We start from the raw sequence: 14,501 nt of genomic DNA, 5'->3' as shown, positions 1-14,501 counted from the left end.
TTGTTAAAAAAAAGTGTTTGGAATTTCCCTCTTGGGGTACCATTTTGGGGTATTTCCCTATGAGCGTAGTCCAGGCGATAAGACATTGACATATTAAGGAATTATTAATAACATTTGATAATCATGGTAAATAAATAACCAATTTGAAGACAAAAAAGTTTAAATTCATAAAAGTTTGACTATTGTTACTTTACGTTGTCATGGCCGTGACGTGACGTTGTTGATGAAATACAATAAGGAAGCGGGGCTTATAGGTTAGTTGGGGTCATTGACGTATAAAGCTAATGTTTATACGTATAGCTTTATCTGTATAGTAAAATAGCTGATTGCAGTATAAATTATATAATTTATTTATGCTTGGACCCGTGTTGCGTGTTCTATGTTTTAACTGTATTCCTGTCAGTAGTGTTGTCATTTAGACGATATTTGGTAACATTGCCATGCGAACAGGAGGTTTGGCTAACCATTGTTCAATCAATCATTCTTTCCTATAATGTTCTGTGTGAAGTCAGGAATATGACAGTTGTTATAAAAATATTCCGTTTCTATGTATTTTGAATTTTGCTTATGCTGCAGTTAAGTGTTTTTGTAGTTCCTATGTTTTTCTCTTATAGTTGACGTGTTTTTCTTGGTTATAGTTTGTATTAGTTTTCAATGACTTTTGAACATTAGTATACTACTGTTGTCTTTATTTCCGTATTAAGCTTATTCTATTCTGTAGGCTTTCAACTCTGACGTTTCTTTCTAAAAATACATATTCTTTTTTTTTTTTTTTTATTTAACTCTTTCTTATGTTTTATTGATAGTTTTTCACATTTGTTAGTTGATACATCAAATACCGGTACCTTATCCCGGCCTCGTTAACCGTTAGTAGTATATAATAAATTTTGTTAGTATTTGTTAGTTTAATTTGTGTTTGAAACATACATTTTTTAATTAATAATATAATCTGACTGATTGTTAGTCAATTACAAATAGAAAAAAAAAAATACAATATAAGCATATATAATTGCAAATCATTCACTAATTTTGTACCGTATTTGACCCTTACTTTAACATCCTCATTATTAAATACAATCTACCTGACACATATTGCTCGTTTAGAAAAATCGTGCAGATGTCTTAATGTGATCAGATAATCGTAACTTGACGTGATTGAGGGATAATATACTTCACGTGTTAATCTTTTCGCTTTTGGATTATTATCAAAAGGTGAGATATTTATGTTTATTATTATAGAAATATGAATTTATTATCTTTGTACATAATCTGTACCTTTGTGATTTATACATACATATTCTTTATATGGAACTGAGCAAATCTTGTTTGTTAAATTTTAAATATTCCATTATGTATATTGTAATTCAACGAAACTAATTCTTTGGTGTTGGCATCGCTTAAATAACAGTGTCAGTTTCTTGAAGTTTAGCCTACCGATTTTTCGTTATCAAACAAATATTGCACATGGTATTAATATATACATATTTAATTAAGATAATTTAAAATGTATTCCCCCGATAAGATCGTTTCAATCAATAAGTGCACTGATCTGATCTTGTCAATCGTCTAGAAATTTTACAATCTTTTAAAGTCATTGGATAGGATAATGCATTTTCGGTAATCTTTCTTTTATGTACTAAATATACCATGATTTGTTTAAATATGTTAATAACAGCTTGAAATAATATTATAAATTGATCACGTTACCTCCTTTCAAAATGCCCTGTACCAAGTCAGGAATATGGCCATGGTTATATTATAGTTCGTTTCTGGGTGTATTACATTTTCGTTTGTTTTTTCTTATTTTTTAGTGTAAATTCACATTGCGACAAGACGTGTCACGGTACTTGTCTATCCCGAATTCATATATATGGTTTTGATGTTATAATTGTTATTCTCGTGGGATTTTGTTTGATGTTCGGTCTTTTTCTGTGTGTGTAACATTTTAGTGTTATGTCGTTGTTCTCCTCTTATATTTAATGCGTTTCCCTCTGTTTTAGTTTGTTACCCCGATTTTAGTTTGTTGTCCATGGATTTATGAGTTTTGAACAGCGGTATACTACTGTTGCCTTTATTTATTAAATGAAATCAAAGCTTACTCAAGTTATTCGGTGTTGCGCCCTGTGTATGATCGTATAATGCTTCAAAGATATTACAAGTGAACTTGTAAATTTAAACAACTGCATTTTTTCTGATTCTTTTCTTAAAGAAGAAATTTTTAGTATCTTTGTTCAACTGAAGGGAACTTAAAAGTCCTAATTAACTTTAAAAAAAAGGTTTCTTGAGATGTGGTAAAATAAATTTATGCTTGTTGTCATCAAATGAAAACAAATAAATGTTCATAACCTTCTACGTCTATTTCAGTTTTCTAAATATTTAAGAGTCGACCATCATTTTAAAATGGGATGGATCCTCATGCATGGAATAACATGTAAATGAATATTTTGGACCATAGTTTACCTTCGCCTTCTTTCCTTTGATTTTTATTCAAAGAGTAAAATCTACCTTTTTAGGATGGTGCAGTAACACATCTAAAAATGACAAAATTTCACTTACCAATTCAATGGTTTAGTGATATGTCATTTATGTGGCCAGTAAAGTAAGCTGTCGTACCCTTGGCTTTTGTGTAGGGTCTAACTGGTTTTTACTTGTAAACATTTAGATAAAAAAATGTGTTTAAATTATGCAGCCACTTATAAGCACTTAATAAATACGTGTGTCCAAAGCGTTTTTCATTGTTAACTTTTATCAACAACGGTAAAACAAATAGACAATCATACATTTTTGTATCATATCTTTTTTTTTTAAAACAAATAAATGCCTGGGATATTATGAAACCGTACAAATGTTAAAATAAATATAACGAAAAGAAACCATGAAAAATATCAATGTTCATCATATGTCACTTTTCTCTTAGGGATTTGGAACTTTAGATTCTCAATAATTTCTAAAAAATAAGTAGTTAACTGGGGTTATTTTTAACGAATGATACAAAGGCCGTACAGTACCGACTTCTGTGTCGTTAGTCCACTAACATTAAAAACGCTTAACCCTAAAGATTGGCAAGTTAGGAACGTAAACATACGTGGAAAGATTATAAATTATATGAACAGAAGACACATCGAAAGAACATACCGCAAACGTTAATTCAAGCAAAACATCCCAAAAACATTACTGCCTGCGTTTAGTAAGTTCTGAAATGTCACAAAAGTATGTTATACGTGAAACATATATAAACGGATAGTATGTTCACCTTCAACGCCTACGTTTTTTGCTTAAATGAGAATACATGGACTTGCTGTCAGTAATAAATATTCATTGATGCATAGTATAACAAAGAAACGATACGTTTTACGGGGAAATAGGTTACATCGATACATAGGAGAATTTCAATTAAAAAGTGTCCTAGTTATAATGACTTTAAAGTCGAATAAATAATGTTGTAGTTACTTTGACTTTGACGACATAGTTTACGTAGTGGAGCAAAGAAGGTCAATTATCGAAATGAATTTTGAAAATGGAATAATCTATAAAGGGCACTGGGGTTTCTGTATAACAGAACAATAGTTTAATAAATTATATACCAGTAACATTTCCGGTTATCATAATATACACAGTAAATATAGTTAGCAAAGAACAACTAATTTGTAGAAATTCATTAACACAATACACGATCAATTCTAATAAATAAAGACATCATCGTTTACGAATTTTACAGAAATACCCAATACGGTAATTAACTTTCACTCAACATAAATTTGACAGTACATAAGGACTAGAATAGTTGCCGTATAGTATGCAAATATTCAATATGTAATGAAATCCCCAAAAAGGTATTCAAATACAAGAATTTGAAGAACGAAAAACAATTACATGACCGTAACTTAGAAGAGAAGATATGATGTAAAACAATCAGCTGTCTCTTCAACACAAAAATACAGATAGCAGTAACACGTACCCAGTTGGAACCGAGGTGCTCGTCAGGGATCAGGGATTACCGCGGCTGGTGTCTTTCATAGTGATGTTTAGTACAATCAACCATTTGTTGACAAGTTTTGTTCACACGTCGTTGTCAATATCATGAAATTTGTTATACAAGTCATACAGGTGACAGTTTTAGCTAGCTGTAAAACCAGGTTTAATCAACCATTTTCTAAATTGGAAAATGCCTGTACCATGTAAGGGATATGACTGCTGTTAATCATTTGTATGATGTGTTTGAGTTTGCCTTTAGATTAGTGACTTTTCTTTTTGACTTTTCCACGAGATTCAGAATGTTTACAGATTTTACATTTCATTTATACGGACTAAGAAAACAGAGACCAAAATAATGGCTCCGGAAAAATGAAAACGTGATCATCTTTTACACAAAAAATAAAACCATCCTGATATTTTATGCAACAATCGAAGAAAGGCCTTTAAATATAGGTGTTGGTTGAACATAGCGATGTAAATGATTTTAAATAGTTGAATTTAGCGATGTAAATAAGTTGTAATAGTTGAATTGAAATATCTAATAATATGCAACTAATACTTTTCTTTCCTCTCCTTTTTAAAGGTGCGTGTACATTTTCAACATTTATCTCGATACTCTATGCACAGCTTTATAAGATTATTTCACACAATTGTATCAAGATAATCGGTATAGTATTTTTTTTTAATACAAGTTTAAAAATTATGTAAGATTTCGACTTTGTAAGTTTTACTTTTTTTTTTCTTTTTTTTTATCGAATCCACGCAAATTATTCACAGGTGCAAACACTGATAAGTGTTTATTGTTGATGCAAACATTGATTGCCGGGCTAGTTTACGAAATATGACCGCTTATAAAAGCACAATACAACAATAAAAATAGTTATTTGGTAAACTACAAATATTACACATATCGAATTCTTTCATAAATAGCTAGTTTCCATTTGAGTTGACTGTACAAACACTTAGCTGTCTAGACTTAAGAGTGCACAACATATAAGTATAAAATTGTGAAGTTTATCAGGATTAAGGAAAAAAATAAACGTTTTTTCCTGCTATTCAATCAAAATTTAAAACAGCGTTTCATTTTATGATAGGAATCTGGACGCTCCTTTTGTTATAAATGAAACGATTTTTATAACTTTTTATTTTTTTGGTTACAGCAAAACAGTTTGTACTTTTGATAACTATTTACACCACTGGGTCGATGCCACTGCTGGTGGACGTTTCGTCCCCAGGGGTATCACCAGCCCAGTAGTCAGCACTTCGGTGTTGAATATCAATTATATGCTCATTTTAAAAAAAAATCTGTTTACAAAACTTTGAATTTTTCGAAAAACTAAGGATTTTCTTACCCCAGCAGTAGATTACCTTAGCCGTATTTGACACAACTTTTAGGAATTTTGGGTCCTCAATGCTCTTCAACATTGTATTTGTTTGGCTTTTTAACTACTTTGATCTGAGCGTCACTTATGAGTCTTATGTAGACGAAACGCGCGTCTGGCGTATAAAATTGTAATCCTGGTACTTTTGATAACTATTTGTACTGTTGAGGGGATAAATATAAGTCGTAAAAACTTGTTTTAAGACTCCCTTCAAATGAATAATAAAATGAAACAGTTCGTTCTTAATCAGAAGAGTCAATGTATCACAAAGTATTAGCATTGTTTAAATACCGTTGAACATAAATCGATCAAAGTTTGTTTGTAGATAAAGATCACGTGATAAAGATGCGAAAAATTGCATAAAACTGACCACCATTCTGAGGTTATCTATCATATAAGGATAACGAATTGCACGCGCTACCATTGAATAATAAAGATCAAAACATTTTAATTTTGTTTCAGCTTTATTCATTAGAAATGTGTTATGTATAATTAAGTGAAGATACAAAACATGCATATTTGGGGTTAATTCAGATGTAATTGAACAATCCTTAGTAAAGCATGCGCAAAAAGTTGGAAATGAAAACTTTAATTCTGTCTTACCAAAAAGACCTAAGATAATCACAGCCAAGTCTTGATGGCAATGAAAAGTTGTAATTAAGATCAAAACAAAGTGGCATGGAAGAAATAGTTTCACTATAAGTGTGTGCTTTAAATTCTCAGTGACAAACGATTGTTTATTTCATTCATTAATTCGTTTACCTTGCGTATGAAAATGACTTATATTTATTTTATTTCAGGCAAATTATTCTTTTTCGTTATTCATTAAATAGCGACCATACCACTGACTAAAGCTATTCCTTATTATATCAATGAATATATCAAATTTATTACAGCTTGTTCTTCACTATCGACAATTATTAATAACAATTTTCATTATTTTATTAAACGAATTGCCTTCACAATTTTATTGCTAACAGTATGAAATGTAAAATACACCGTGATATTGTTTTCTGTCTGATTTAAAGGGCACTGTATCTTTAACTGACAGTGTAATAAATTCTAATTAAGTCGGGGTCCTATTAATTGATTGATCTTCTTAACAAACTTCCGCATCCCAAATTGTATTGTGCATTAGACTTTATTAGTCAATCCATAAAGATAACAAAACTGTACGCTTGGAAGTAGGCAGAGTAAAGCACCACGCAACTCTTTCCACTTCATTTAATATATGTGCTCGAACTAAGGATGAAGTAGTCTTTAAAGGTTTGGAAGTTTAATTGTTTTTATTCTTGTTGGATTACCATTAATAGCATTTCACCACCGTCGAGACATCAGATAATTAATAAGACTAGACTCAGTATATGTAATAATGTTTTCAATCAAAAAGATTTAGTTTTATCTTGAGGAAAAGCTATATATAATGCAGTATTCAATTATCTACCAGATGCGAGTTTGACAATAAAAAAAAAGTTTACATTGTGTCTTTGTGTATTTAAATTTCGTACAACATACCATGGTCTGTAAATATTTTTCGAATAGCTTTAGACCAGATAGTTTGAATCAAGAGAAAATTTGAGAAATGGGCAGACAATGGTTCTAATTGTTTAGGGTCCAAATATTCTGTTCGAGATAACCAGAAATTTTACTTAAGAGTATCCGAGATAACGAGGGTCGACCCTTTTCGTTATGGTAACAAACAATTAAAAACTTTCACATTCAGACCAAAAAAAGCAATAAATATAGTTAATGAGGAGAGCCTATGAATTCAGATAAAAATTGCTTGTAATCATTGTGACACTATCGTACGAATGAAAAATATAATTCAATCGGCATTCTTATTAAGGTGAAAAATAGTGAAAGCTTGGTCGGGATACATGTAACATATAGATTGATTACAACCTTTGACTATCCCGAATCACACTCGAGCAAAAAAGACAGTACAATAAAAGTATGTCTCATATCTCAGTGAGATCCGTGTATCTAAATTTGTTCAGGACAGATTGTCTTAAAAAGTACTGATTGAGATAAATGAGTTTTTATTAAACGCATTCCATTGTCGGTGGTGTTATTCCTAAAATCAGTGGGTGCCAGATCTGGTTACGAAAAAACATCTGAAGAACTAAAAAAAATCTTGACAAATCATACAAGATCTAAAAATGATTAATTTGCTACCAAGATTCTACTCGTTTTTCACAAAAATTAATCAGATTCTTACAACTGAGAATAGTTATTTTTATGACAAAATTTAGCTCTTTGCACTTAATTTATCACTTGAAATAATGGAGTATCAAACAACATATTCATCATTTTAATGCAATGTAAGATGTTTACTAATTTATACTGGATGTGATCCAGAATTAGCTGGCATCGCTGTGATATGTTTATTGCTATCAACTTCCAAGACGAAACTTAGTTTCTTTTTGCCACAATGTACTTCGTATTTAGAAGTTAACATACAGTGCTCATATAAAAATCAACATTCACACGTCATCGCATAAACTTCCTTGATAATCGAATACTTAAACCATAAAGTTAATTAGATACCAATGGATATATAAAGGTGAAATATACTTATATTAACAGTTGCTCCATAATCGCATCTAGCTCATAATATTTAATTTTAGACAAGCATTTTATTTATGTACAATTTATTTTGTATTTTTTTAACTGCCCTTCCGACAAGCTATTTTAATAAGCTTCCGAACCAATACAATCAGTTGAAGCGCAATATTAAAAGTATTGGCTGGCAGCCGAAATAGACGTTAATTAATGAAGAAAATGACGTATAATGCACTTCTATTTAGATGTATGTGCACATGTAAAGTTATCCTAATAGAGTTGAAGATAGAAGATTTGGTAACATATATATATATATTTTATAAATGGTACTTAAATTACTACATAATGTTAATATCAGTTCCTAGTGTAGTATGCAATAGAAGCCGATCAATGTGTGGACACAACATTTTTCGCACTGTTTTATCATTAAGTTTTTCCTTATTTTATCATGAGCGAGACGGCAAACACAAAACTTACAGTGTACTAATAAGCATCGACAATTAATTTGTGTAGTGGTAATATACGTTTGGTATATGTTAGAACAGACACATTTCTCTACTTTAATACACATAAACTGCCCTTTTCAATGATCTATGATGAGTCTATTTACAACCACTAGATCGATGCCACTGCTGGTGGAGATTTATTTCCCCGAGGGTATTACAAGCCCAGTAGTCAGCACTTTTTGTGCTGACATGAATTGTCATTGATATGGTTATATTTATAAATTTACTGTTTAGAAATTTTTGAAATTTTTGAAATACAATTAAGTCCAGGTATCAATGATGAGTTTATTTTCATTACAATGTAGACAGAAATATAATTTGGAAGCACAAATGTCATTGTATTTTGTTTACGTAATTTGCAACGAATAGTTTTTCACTTTGCTCATGTTTTTTTTAGCGCTAAAAATATTTATGAATAATTTTCCATATCTATCTGGTGAATTCAGTACTGCACTGGCAATTCAGTATAATGTTGATCTGTACAGGTACATAAAAATTAGTGAACAGTTTAAACAAACTCAGAAAACAATCTTAAATTAGACCGTTGGTTTTCCCGTTTGAATGGTTTTACACTAGTAATTTTGGGGCCCTTTATAGCTTGTTGTTCGGTGTGGGCCAAGGCTCCGTGTTGAAGGCCGTACTTTAACCTATAATGGTTTACTTTTTAAATTGTTTTTTGGATGAAGAGTTGTCTCATTGGCACTCACACCACATCTTCCTATATCTATTAAATGGCTGTTAGTGAATTGTCTGAACAGCATTGAATTTAATGCAGTGGATAAGGATAACAAAAAACTCATCATAGATACAATGATTGCAATTTTGATTTGTGCCAAACGCGTATTTAGTCTAATAAAAACTCGTTAGTGACGCTCGGTTCCAAAAAAAAGTTAAAAGGCCAAACAAAGAACGAAGTTATAGAGCATTGTCATCCAAAATTTCCTAAAAGTTTTTCCAAATACAGCTATGGTAATCTATGGTTGAAGTTAAACATCACTTATCTATAGTGTCCAGTTTTTTCAAAGCTGTTGAGATCAAATTGACACCTTTCGACTAAATTGTTTTTACTAGTATTGTACCACTTTTGTAATAAGCCAATGCAACCAAAGTCATATTACACATAAATACAACTACATTTATAACTAGAACAAAAGTTTGTTATTTGGCTTTCCATGTACAGTATCATAGAAGTAAATCAATGTATTACTTAAACAAGTGACGCATTCTATATTTTACTGATAAATCCACGTATGAACATGGATTTCTGTTATGAGTGAAGATAACTATGATTGTACCAACAAACACGTATGCAATTTACATGCTCATGTAGTCGTCTTGCCATTTGTAAATTACTCGTCACCCTAATAGATACAAAACTTCAGAAATAAAATTTTAATTGTTTGATTTCGGGGTTATTTTTTTGTCATATTTGTCCATTGACATATTTTGTCATATATGTCACATATTTGTTTAAACTTTGAATTTTGATATTTGATTAGGCACTTTCCTTTTTGAATATTCCTCGAAGGTCAGTACTTTCGTGATTTTACTTTTCCCTTATTCTTAGCACGTATATAGTAATGATTGAGACCAAAAGTAAGCCAACGATATAGCTCACAGCCTTGAAGTGTTAAGGATGGACGCGTTTGTCAAGAAAAGTTTCAAAATATTGTAAAGGAATAATCAGACTTGTATGTATGAACAATCGATGATGACATTCTCAATATCTTTAGGCTATAACTTCATTGTCACACTTGCAGTTAGAAACCTCAAATAAGAAGTTAGAATGTTGGTTTAGATTTTTAAATTATAACTAAACAATATTGATATCAGTCTTAAAAAGTATAATGAAAACAAAAACGATGGAATTTAATTGTTTTTGTAGTTTTGTGGTAGGGACATAAAGATAAGTTGCTTAAATAGTAAAGTATGTTTTTTTTTCCAAGATAGTCATTGTTATCTGAACATCATCTAAATAAACATTTTAAAAACTTTATAAATTCAATCCCTTACGTTATAACATTTAAGTATGATTTAGTAGAATAACATTTGTAGGTTTAGATTTTTGAGTGATGTTCGTGTTGTTTCTTATTCATTATTTATAAATGTTGATGTAAATGTTCTTTTTTTTTGTGAGTCTTTGTTTACTCCTTGGTTTTGATTGTTATTGTCTTTGTATTTAACTTATTCAGTTGTGTCATAACGATAATAGTGGTTGTAAAAATGCTGCACAGTGAGACAGTACCCGCAGATACAAAATGTAACCATTACACCATGATTTTTTTTAAATTTCATTTTAATTTAAAATAGAAGAAAATATTGCAGATAGTTTAACCTCAAGACAATCATGATAATGTACAACTTACAATCAAACTATATCAAGGAAGCCACAGTAGTTATTTAAGAGATGTTCTATGATGTTGATGGTCATAAACAGAAATAAAACAGTAATTACTTTTAAGCTAGATAGAAGTCAGTGAAAGGATAGTGTCCTCAAAAGAAATCAATAAACGTTTATATTAAAAGGGAAATACTAATTAGAATAAAACATTACAAGTAAATCGTGTTTGAAATATATGATATCTCGTGATACTTTAATGAATATTATTTAATTGTAAAGAAATGATTGGATATTTGGCCAGTAAATAGTCAATTCCTTGGTTCTGACAAGTTAGGAAGTTTTACAAATTTAGCTGTTATTAAGCAAATTTCTCATGCAACGTTATCATAGTTGGATTTTACTATTATTTTATGTTCTTCCTGGTTTTACAGTTCTTCGAATGATTCATTTCGTACACTTTATTGGCGTTCTAATATTCGACTTAGAGCTTTCATTGTAAAGGTAGATTCAGAAAAGCGTTTCGGAAACAATTATTTCCGAAGCACTTTTCTGTTGAAGTGTGGTTTTCATTTTTGTTAGTAATCGTGTACAAGCTTTTTATAAATACAGAACCAAACTCCTTCTGATTTCTTAGTAATAATTTTTGGAAATAGAGAACATGTAAAAACAAAATGAGCTACTTTCACCATTTTTAATCTATTTTGTTTTAATTTGAAAAATAGGAAACATATTTATTTAGGTATAGTTGATATGTTTCCCTTGATTTTGTTTTGTGACTCGGATTTATTTTCGCTTAATCGATTTATGAATACTGAATAGAGAAATACAATTGTTGCTTTTATTTACATTTTATGTATGCAAATTGTAATACAAAGAATAAGACATACATGCACCATTAAGTCTGCAAAGGTTCAACTTGGATTTTATATCAATAAGATAAATAAAATTAAGAATGGAAATGGGGAATGCGTCATGGAGACAACAACCCGACCAAAGAGTATTAATGAGTATCAATGATCCGTCGAATATTTTGCATGGTTAAATATATAAATAAAAAGATGATGCAGTTTACCTTTTCTTTTATTAGATCTGCGTAAATAAAACTTTAAAGCCTCATTTTATGCTGGTTTTCAAACAAGTTAAAGTTCTTTATTGTTTGTCAATGTTAAATAAATGAAGCATACACAATTTTTTTTATTTTTTTTGGAAAAGGTGTAGATAATTTAGTACAATGATGCACATCACTTCATAAAGCGTAAATTGATAAGTGTTTTAATACATTAATTTCTAATCGATTATTATCTTTTCGGCAGTTAGTTTTGAATCAACTATTTTAGTGTAACAACACTGAATGGATGGACAAAATGTAAATGTTTACGCTTTTTAAACTTTTGACATGATTCTAATTTAAAGTTTGTGTATACTTAATGATGGTATAAATATTTTTATTAGATACATCAAAGGATAACATTCAGTTTCTTGAATGTTTTATGTATTTTTTCAAATGGTTCAATGCGTTGTATACATCATTGATTTATGAAATTCAACAACCACTTTAACTTAAATAGAATGTTGTCTGTTCGGATAAAAACATTATGCAGATATTTGTGACAATTCACTTTTTAGAATTCATTTTAGAGTGTGCATAAGTTTGTTTGAATTATATATATATCATGCGATAATGTTCCTCATAAATCAACGTAAAGCGATGACGAAATAATCATATCATACGCATTTTGTATTACATATTTTTGGTTATAAACTCTGTTAATTGGAATACAACCAAAATTCTGTTATTTGTAACTTTTATTTGATGATCTTTTGTTTATGTATAGCTAGCTGTTCGGTTTAAGCCATAGGTGCGTGTTGAAGGCCGTACCTTGACCTATAATGGTTTACTTTTCTAAATTGTTAGTTGAATTGAGAGTTGTCTCATTGGCACTCTTATCACATCTTCCTATATCTGTATACAATACATCGTGTATAAAATAATAATTTTATTAATTTTCCCTTTCGCTTAGAAACTTATTGATGGAATTTGTTAATCCTGGAAACCGTTTGGGAAGCAGCCTTGTTATCCCATTAATGGATATAGAGACTGATGTTTATGGACTGCATGTTTCTTATGCTAACTACCTGATGAATCCCCTTGAATTGTTCATTTGACGAGATTAATACAAGGCAACATAAAGACGTTGTTGAGTCCTTACCCTTTAGACCCTTGAATTTACAAATCCTTCAAGTCTGCTCACAATAACGTTTCTGAGACCAAGTGTCTTTTTATGTCGAAATTAAAACCTTCTTTACGCCATCAATATTTTGCAGACTTTCAAAGAGTATCTTTGTAAAGGATAATCGAAAGAACTTATCAATTTAAAGTCAAAATCAATTCATGTGATTCACCACAATATAGAATTGAACCAACTTCTTGGCAATGAACAATACGTACAGCCCACTGTTTTGTGTGTGCGGCTGTTAAGATGTTGAGTATGTATATAAACGTAGCCATATCAAGCTTGATTTAAAACATAATAATCCTATTGCTTGCATATGGAAGATGCCAGGTTTTATTTCATTGCAATTTCTTAGGACCATGTGTCGCTTAAATTTTCATCATAATAACTTTCTACTTAAAACAATGAAAGGTTGACGATAAACAACTGATTGAGGTTTTCATTTTTTTCTTTTTTTTCATTTTTTTAAAGGTAAAAACAATACGGATTTTTATAACATAACTACATTAGTAAACCACCTGTCATCAATCGATAAATAAATCAACTATTAAAAGAAAATGTTTCATAATCGTTCAGGCTTACTATTTTATTGTAAGACATATTCCTGTGAAACGATTTTTTTTTGTTCGTCAGGAAAATTCTTAAAAAAACCTAACACAGGATGTTCAGGTAAGCATCGTATATTTTCTTAAAAGTGTTTTGCTTATGCCTATTGTATATACGAGTGAAATTCAGACTAGAGTCATAATATGAATATTTGCTTTTGGTTATTAATAGCAACGAATGCATCAAAATGAGTCGTAAGGGATAAGCAATAGAATAACTATCAAAGATACTAGGATTATAATTTAGAACGCCAGACGCGCGTTACGTCAACATAAGATTCATCAGTGACGTTCATATCAAACTATTTATAAAGCCAAACAAGTACAAATATGAAGAGAATTGAGGATCCAAATTTCCAAAAAGTGCGAATTACGGCTACGGTAATCTTAGCCTGGGATAAGACAATCCTTAATTTTTCGAAAATTAAAGTTTGGTAAACAGGAAATTTATAAAAATGACCAGATTATTGAACACAAAGAAATGACATTGTGTACGAATTCGATGGAACGTCTATTGATAATCCACGACCTGAAAAGCTGTCTCGGTAACATATTTAAATTTTAACCTGTAATCTTATTAAATATATTCATAATCTAACCTAGTTATCTAGTTAAGTCGTGGAGATTATTCACATTTGATGATGAGCACCCCAAGGATTGACTTGGGTGTATACATACGGTCATTTGGAAAAGTTGTGCTAACGAATTCGAAGATGTACGTTTGACTTAGAATGATGGTTTAAGTCATATTAGATGCCCATATTTATCAAGCATATCCAAATGCACAGTCCATAAATCTTGTTGATTCCCTTTTTACAAGGGTGATTTTGCTTTCTTCCTGGATATGCATGAAACTTTGTGATTGGGCTTTAAGCAAACAGCAATCAATTAGTCCG

General features: G+C 30.4%; 1 protein-coding gene across 5 annotated transcripts in view; it reads left to right on the top strand.

Moving 5' to 3' along the window:
* LOC134714459 (pyrokinin-1 receptor-like) overlaps window positions 1-14,501 on the top strand; it is a 94,041-nt gene that overhangs the window by 20,543 nt on the left and 58,997 nt on the right. For 3 of the 5 annotated variants that reach the window (XM_063575726.1, XM_063575719.1, XM_063575722.1), the window contains exon 1: window positions 1,073-1,212. The exons of the other annotated variants lie outside the window; for them this stretch is intronic. The gene's annotated coding sequence lies outside the window, so the exon portion shown is untranslated. Of the gene's footprint in view, window positions 1-1,072; window positions 1,213-14,501 lie in introns of those variants that run through there. 5 annotated transcript variants of the gene reach the window in all.

Source organism: Mytilus trossulus, chromosome 4, assembly GCF_036588685.1.
Source record: "Mytilus trossulus isolate FHL-02 chromosome 4, PNRI_Mtr1.1.1.hap1, whole genome shotgun sequence".
Classification (NCBI taxonomy): Eukaryota; Metazoa; Mollusca; class Bivalvia; order Mytilida; family Mytilidae; genus Mytilus; species Mytilus trossulus.
This window is presented reverse-complemented; position numbering and strand designations above follow the sequence as displayed.